Source organism: Miscanthus floridulus, unplaced genomic scaffold (assembly GCF_019320115.1).
Source record: "Miscanthus floridulus cultivar M001 unplaced genomic scaffold, ASM1932011v1 fs_603_2, whole genome shotgun sequence".
Lineage (NCBI taxonomy): Eukaryota > Viridiplantae > Streptophyta > Magnoliopsida > Poales > Poaceae > Miscanthus > Miscanthus floridulus.
The window spans coordinates 37,734-46,703 of NW_027096996.1; the positions used below are offsets into that span (position 1 = coordinate 37,734).

At 40.4% G+C, this 8,970-nt stretch overlaps 1 pseudogene; it reads left to right on the plus strand.

The window, feature by feature from the left end:
* The first annotated feature begins 558 nt into the window (after positions 1-558).
* Positions 559-8,223, plus strand: LOC136532394 (protein ACCELERATED CELL DEATH 6-like; annotated as a pseudogene).
* The last annotated feature ends 747 nt before the right edge of the window (positions 8,224-8,970 follow it).

Consider the following 8,970-nt stretch of genomic DNA (forward strand, 5'->3'; position numbering starts at 1 on the left):
TTGCATAGGATTAGGTGACGTGACGGCATTGGGCAGCTAGCTAGTGAAACCGAAGATTGCACCTCCGATAACAAATAGTACTTATTTTGACCAACTGGTTAAACATATGGAACTTCGACACTTAATAATTTTAAAAACATTTTGTTCGAGACATAAAAATTATAGGGGTAGATTTATATTGAAAGGACTTTTGTCTCACAGTAGTACTTATCTAACATTACAGCTATTTTCTAAGAAAAATTGTCGTCATAATTAAAATTCGGAGACCACATAACGTCACTTCTAGATCATGCATACGCTTTTCGTGTTTTTAAAGGACAGGATAATCTTTTCATTTACTTCACCATGCTTGAAAACCGTATATGTTTATCACGTAACAGATCACAACTAAGCGTAATCGATTCTTTGCTTTGTTCTAGTAATCTAGCCATCTAGGTATCTTTATTTTTTCCTTTTCTTTTACCCTTTCCCTTTCACTGCTTTACTTGTCGATCGGTTGCATATAATAAGGCTGTGCTGCGAGCCTGCGAGTGACATATGTTCCTTGCCTGCCTAGCCTCTTTCTCATATTGAGAAGATTAATCCGTTGTAACACCCTGTGGCCTCCTCACTTGTTTTGAGAAAAAAATAATAGTTTGAGTGCGTAAAAGTGGCTGCTGGATCATCTATTGGCGTCCATGCTATAGCGGCCATATTCAATTCAACAGCCAGGTATTATTGGTATCCTTGTTTCTTCATGGCTAGTGTGAATATGTAATAAATAACGCGTGTTAGAAAAGTAAAGAGGAGCTCGGGAGATTGATGGCCAAATGCCACCCATCGCTGTATTGACCAGTGTATAGGAGAGAGTTTCGCTGCGGACGTGCCACCTAAAGTCCCAAATCAAAAAGGTGAATGAACAAATTAAATTTATAATAATAGTTTATATGTCTTATGAGAATGAAGAAACATGTATAGTTGATACCTGGAGTAACACACAGTTTTTAACATAGTCATCCATATATATGATGTGAGATTTTGGAGTTTTAACTGTATAAATGATGATGTGACATAACAATTAAGAGGAAAGAGGAGATGAGTTTTTTCATCCTCACGAAACCCGGCTGGCATTGTTTTTCCAACGAAACCTCACCCCTTACCTTTTGCCCATCTTGTCTGACTTGCATTCTCGCTGTGCACCGCGCATCCCATATTTACCATACGCTATATGTATTTTATTTTGCATATGTGACTCTATTATATATTTTCTTATATCATATGTTAAACTTTTGACATTTTTATGCTAATACTTAAATTATATGTATATGTAGTATGCAAGTGACTATATTGTTTATATGGCACATTTGATATAACAATACCATTCAAGAATTAAATGCTACAGTGTATAGATAGCATATGAAACAGTGAATGAAACTTTGGATTGAGAGATGTTGTTCCATGTCCTTGTTTTAAGACTGGCCTTACCCTTTGATGAAATGCATTACTATTATCTTTCATGCGTTTAATGTGCCAATGGCATTGCCTCCATAGAAATGAACAAAAGAATGGTATAAAACTATACTTTTGCCAAAATCATTGCAACGTTTGAATACTACTACTTGATACTAGTATACTCTCCTATTCCAAAATAAATCAACTTCTAAAAATTGTCCTAAGTCAAACTATTTTATATTTAACCAAATTTATAAAAAAAAAGACCACCAATGCTTATGACATCAAATTAGCATCACCAGATATTCCATTAAATATATTTTTATAATCTACTTCTTTGGTATCATAAGCTTTGTTATTCTTCACTATAAAGTTGGTCAAATTGACTTCGGGTGATTTATTAATTTTGGGATGGAGGGAGTATCTTTTTAAAATCAACGGAGGTAGTGTTTTATTATACTGCTTGGTTACAAACTTATACTCCCTCCGTTCCAAACTGTAAGGCGTTTTGGTTTTCTAAATACTTTTACTATATATCTAGACACAGTGTATATCTAAGTATATAATAAAAACTATGTATCTAGAAAAGACAAAACGATCGACTTATAATTTAGAATGGTATAATTTAAAGAGTCTAACTGCAGATACTAGTAAATAATAGCCAATACTATTGATTATGTCGTCGTGAAATAGTAATAAACAGATAAATCAGAAGTTCTCGGTAATCTTGTGTAGAAGGGATGGCAACTATGGACCGACGTCTCCTGAAAGCAGCCACATCCGGCGACGCTGCATCACTGAAACAACTGGCATCTCATGACCCGGGCGTGCTGCTTGGGACAAACTCCACCGGGCAACACCTGCCTCCACATCTCGTCCATCCAGGGCCACGAGGAACTCTGCGAGAGCATCCTGGCGCTGGACCAATCCCCGGCGCTCCTCTCCGCCGTCAACAAGGACGGCGAGGACACCGCTGCTGGCCGCCGTGGCAAGGGGTCGTGCGTCTCTAGCCTCTGCTCTGCTCAGGCGCTGCCGTGAGCGGCAGCTGAGCGAGGCGATCCTGAGGCAAGACAGGCACGGGTGCAACGCGCTGCACCACGCCGTCCGCAGGGGACACACGAAGCTGGCGCTCGAGCTGGTCGAAGTGGAGCCTGTCTTGTCGAGAGCCGTCAACGGGCGTAGCGAGTCACCTCTGTTCATCGCGGCGATGAGAAACTTCACGGAGGGTGGCGGATAGACTGCTGGAGGTTCCTGATTCGGCTCACTCTGGAGCTTTCGGCTTCAATGTTCTCCATGCTGCTGTCAGAAGTGGAAATCTAGGTAACTGAATAGCACTAATAAGCATTGCATTGTGGTGAATCTTTTTACAAAATCTTGGCAGTGTTATGTACTACGTTCTTGCATCAATGCAATTATGCAATGTAGTAGAGTGCTTAACCTTTTTTCTTTTTTGTCCCTCGATTTGCTTTATTTCAGCTATCGCTAAAAAGGTTATGGAGACACGTCCGTGGCTAGCCACAGAGGAGAACGAGAATAGGCACACTCCAGTGCACCTGGCTGCATATGACGGCGAGATTAACGCGCTAACAGTATTGCTGGAGCATGATCCGTCTTTGGGGTACCTAACAACCACAGACGGTGACACTCTTCTCTGTGTCGCAGCATCTCAGGGACATGGTGGTGTTGCTCGAGGGCTTCTTGAACACTGTCCAGATGCTCCCTACTGCGATGAAAGCAGCTCGACATGTCTTCACATTGCCGTGTTGTGTGGGCATACAGAGTTTGTAAGATCTATCCTGGGGTTACAGCAGCTTGGCCACCTGATTAACATGCTAAATGGAAGCGGAGAAACTGCTCTGCATCTCGCTGTCGGAAACTGCAAGCCGGACATGGTTGCTGCTTTACAGCTTCACCAGGACATAGACGTAACGGTGCTTAACAGCGCCGGTGACCCGGCAAGCCGGGTGTTGCCTGATGCCGCCAATCACACCAAGGCTTTAATCTCGGTACGCTTTTTTTTTCTCTCACCGTAAATATATATTTTAGTAGCAAATATGTCCTTGCATTTATAATGGGATGTACAATTGTATGGTGCTCATGCCAATAAGGCAATAATAAACAGCCTACTTCATGTCAAATAAAAAAAACACAGCCTACTTTTGTTAGATTTAATTGGGCTTCGTCTAACCTTATTTTAATTAAATAAAAAATCAAGGAAAAATATGATTTAATTAAGGTTGGCCTAACCTTATCTTGATCTGACATATTTACCTCCCCTAATATTAGAAATAACGATAACTACCCTAAGGGCTTGTTTGGCTATTCGTATTCACCTCAATTCACATATGTTGGAGTGGATTAGGGTGGAAATTAGTTAATTTTCCACCCCAATCCAACCTAATACATGTGGTTTGAGGTGAATACGAGTGTAGTCAAACAAGGCCTAATGGACATCTAAATTAAACAATTATTATATTAAGGAAAAAGATAAACTCAAAGTACCCACTATGTTGGTTTCTATTTCGTGGGTTCTGACTATTCATGAGAAACAAACTAACTCGACCATTATTAAAAATAACAAAAAAAAGCTTCTGGATTTACTGATATTTGATATTATATAAAACAATAACCCAGAGTACCCTCTACATGTGCTTCTAGATTATAGTAGGTTCTGCAAGTTTTCATATATGGAAACAAAATTTCATATCTTGGGCACATACAATGCAAACTAGAGTGTGCCTATATGTGCTATTGAAATTACAAAGAAAACAATCAAATGATCTAGAATTCGTGCCATCTTAATATGAGTAATTGGAGGCATCTAAGAGAGCCTCCATGTTAATCCTCACAAGATGCTAAGGGAAAACAACTAGGAATCTAAACATAGCATCCATATTAATTCTTACAAGATGCATTAGCAAAAGAATAAATCCTACAAATTATCATAATAACAAAAAACATCTGGCAGTTAGTTCGTCAACTCTAATCATCATAGAGAATAATAATTATAGGCTATATTCTATTTTCTAAAAACGAACCGCTCTTGGCATTTAAAAAAGGGAATAAATAACCCCCTAAATCTACATCTAAACTACTAACCTTTACCATCTTGAAAGATATTTTAATTAATATCTTCCCTAAATTAGTGATAAATATATATTTTTGTAGTTTATCGATAATGAAAATAAAATGTTCCCTTAACAAACCACATATAAATGACACCGATAATTCATTTTAAATTATATTGAAACTCTATGGCACTTAATTTTATAAGTTGCTAGTTTTTAAAAGGACAAGTTACTTTATATAAGTTTATACTTTTCGACAAAATCCTTATGACATATTGTGCAGGTAGTTTCATTTGAAGCACTCTATTTTTTATAAAACAATACCTATATATTTTAATATACTACACATATAATTTTATATCAACTCCCGCAACTTTTTAAAACACTTATATATTTTAAAAATTGCTAGCATATGCAGGAGCAGGAGTCGAACCGACCAGTTAGATTTAATTTATTCGTTATATTCGATCAAACGTTTACTAACAAGTAGTAGCATTGTTATATTTGCTATATTTTAGACGACGGCACACCAAACAGCTACGGCCGCCGTTAATTCGACAGGAGCTGCCATAACCACACCCTCCGATTGGAGCAACCATGATGAATTCATCATCAGGAGCTCCCACGACTCCACCACCATCAGTATCACTGGCAATCCACCAACGTCTCCTGGGCGCAGCCGTGTGCGGCAACTCCGCGGAAATGAAGCACATGGCCCTGCAGACACCGGGGGTGCTGCTGGGAACAACCCCTCAGGGGAACACCTGCCTCCACATCGCCTGCATCCATGGCCACGAGAGGTTCTGCAGGGACGTCCCTGGCGCTGACGACCAACCAGCAGTCTCCGTCCCCGGCGGCACCTCTTCTCGGCGCCGTCAACGCGGACGGCGAGAACGCCGCTGCTCACCGCCGTGGCCAGCGGCCACGTCTCCCTGGCCTCGTTCATCCTCGGGCGCTGCCGTGACGAGCGGCTGAGCGAGGCGATCCTGACGCAGGACAAGCGCGGGTTCAACGCGCTGGCACCACGCCATCCGCAGCGGGCACCGGAAGCTCGCCCTCCAGCTGATCGACGCGGAGCCCGGCTTGTCCAAAGCTGTGAACAGGTACGACGAGTCGCCCATGTTCATCGCTGGTGATGAGGAACTACGCGGAGGTCTCCGAGAAACTGCTGGAGATCCCTGATTCTGCTCACGGGGGAGCGTTTGGCTACATGCTCTGCATGCTGCCGTCAGAAGTGGCAATCCAGGTATGCATGTATATATGTCTTCTCTTTTTATATATATATATATATATATATATATATATATATATATATATATATATATATATAAAGAATAGAAGACCATGCATGTGTGGTTTCATCAGCTGTCGCAAAAAGGATCATGGAGACACGTCCCGGGCTGGCCAGAGAAGAAGACGAGCACAAGGTGACTCCAATGCACATGGCTGCACAGTGGGACAAGATTGACGTGCTAAGAGTGCTGCTGGAGCATGATTGGTCCTTAGGGTACGTACTCACCTCGAATGGTATCCCTATTCTTGCTTCAGTTGCAAGTCGGGGATACGTCGGGGCTGCCCGAGAGCTTCTCAAGCATTGCCCAGATGCTCCCTACGCCCTTGCAGATGGCACAACGACATGCCTTCACCAAGCCGTTCAGGGTGGTCACATGGAGCTTCTGCAATTCTTCCTGGGGTCAAAGCATCTTCGGAAGCTAGTCAACATGCGAGACTACGGGAAAGAGACTCCTCTATACGACGCGGTCCGAGAGTGCAATCCCAAGATAGTCAAAGCTTTGCTGCAACACCCGGACACTGACGTCACAGTGCTCAACAACTCGGGTAACCCGGCTACCTGGGTACTATCTGGCGACCACGCCAAGACTTTAAACTGGGTACGCTTAATTATTTTCTCTGGACTTGCATTTTTTTTCCGGTCCCCTTGACTACATCAGTCCGATCCCTTGACGACGTATATATTCATTACATACAAATACAATACAATAATATCAGCCTAAATATATGTTTTAAGTTCTCATCATATTCTAAATCTATGTTTTCGATTTTTTTCAAATGATCTCGAATGGATACATGACCTATATCAAAGTAGTAGTGCTCAATGTGATCGATCTAAAACTTTCTAATTGATTTGTTTTCGTTTGAGATAGTTTAGGTCGCCAAATATTTTATAAAAAGATTCATAGAAGTTGATACAAGGGATGTCATGGTATATTCACTCATAGGTGACTGTGTGGTGTGTTGGTAGGGAATACTTGAGCGAGGTCAGATGACACAAGTTCAAGTCCTAGAAAATGCATGCACATGTATTTCTTAGTGGTAGGAAACCGGCCCGCCTCTAGAAATGCTTGATATCGGTATACTAAGTAGTGGGTGCTAGTTTATGATTGTGGGTTGAAAGACAACAACACTATGGGGCAGAGCAGTCTGATTTTCTTTCCTTTTTTTTGGTAATTTTTAACAATTTGCAAGATAGAGGGTGTTAATATCTTATGAGTATATTTGGACACTTATGGACTTATACAACTACGAATGATTAAACGTTTACATATATTGCATAGCAGTCTGGAAACTTATCCTGTGCACATTAATAAACGATCCATACAAACTTTTTAGAGGGGAAAAAAACAAATGACCATGTTCAAATCAACAACCACCGCAAGATATGCACCATTAAATTGTTGAAATCAATGACAGATAGGTAAGCAACTAAAGATATATGGTTGTCAAAATGAATAAGTACTCTGTAGCCTTCTATTTTAAACAAGAGGATACTATTAAAACATTGTAACAGAAATATATCAGCACCTGAGAAAAACAGTTTGCTACCACTAACTAGCGGACACAATGGTAGAATATTCTCTTTTTTGAGTATTGTGCTGATGTGTGCTCCACACATACCTTTCTTTGAGACCTTGCAGAATGAAGTCATGCTTATGCTGAAAGCTGATCCTGAAGCAGCAAATGATACTTAAACCTTCATAAGCAAACCAAGGATCAAGTAACTTCTGAATCAAGGAAGGATATAAAGACATTGACTCAGACATATACAAGCTACACTTCTTTAGTGGCAATCCTCATTGCAACAATCACCTTTGCTGCTGCTTTCACCTTGCCTGGAGGATATAGCAATGATGCTGGAAGTGAGGGGCTACCCATCATGGCAAGAAAGATTGCATTCCAGGCATTCTTGATCTCTGATTCCTTGGCAATGTTCTCCTCGCTGGCTGTTGCTTTCATATCCATAATAGCAAGATGGGAGGACTTTGAGTTTTTGGTTCATTACAGATCCTTTACTAAGAAACTTATGTGGGTTGGCTACATAGCAACCACCACAGCATTTGCAACTGGTCTATACAGTTTTAGCCCCTCGCCTCCTATGGTTGGCTATAACAATTTGCCTTATGTCGATTCTACTGCCCGTTCTTACGAAGCTACTAGGTGAATGGCCTGTCTTGAAGCTTAGAATTCATCTGGGCAAAACATTCAAGTCAGAGCTCCTTGATATGGTCTGATTTCATGAACTCATCTTATTTCTTCCAACTACTCTCTGTTTTACTATAATTAAAAAAATACTATCTATGCTTCATGTTGTTTGAATAAATTAAATGTCATTGTGATTTTGAATGACATGTAAACACTAAACTTTGTATTTTTATGTTTGCATACAAGGTAACCAGTGTATCTCTGGCCCCTTATCTGCAATGGATCTGCATAATAATTTTTTCTATGTTGGTTCTACTACCCATTCTTACAAACCTACATGCAGTGGCAGACACAAACAAAAAATCAGGGGAAGAGGGATTATCTTCAACCTCTAGCAGCGAGCAACGTCTTTAATCTCTTCTTCCTCTCTTCTACTCCTAAAAATTGATTGGTGGGGGCAAAGGGGTGGGGTGCGCATCTTCAAACTCTAGCAGGGCACAACGTCTTTAATCTCTTCTTCCTGTTTTCCACTATTCCTAAAAATTTATTGGGATCACAAGGGGCTGCATGGCCAACCGATGAATGTAGGGTGGGCTTGAGCCCCACTGATGGCCCCTTATCCTGCATGCAGTAGCAGGGGCAATGTTTTGGGGAAGATGAAAAGGAGCGCTCGATCGTCGGAACCTCGGATACGTGTCGCCATGATGGAAAGCTAACTTCTGATTAAATCTTACCCAGGCAAGCTCCGGTGCATAACCCCTATTTTGCTGCACTTTAAATTATATTTGTATATTAAGTTTTAAGGGGTTGAATAAAACCCACTTGCATATATATATATATATATATATATATATATATATATATATATATATATATATATATATATATATATATATATATATATATCCCATGATTCTTACTAGTATGACAGGATCATGTAGATTGCTATGCTACAGGACTCCGGTAGAAGTCGAGTAATTGTTTGTCACTCGCGAGATATAGGAAATATATTACTGTATTATTATCACTT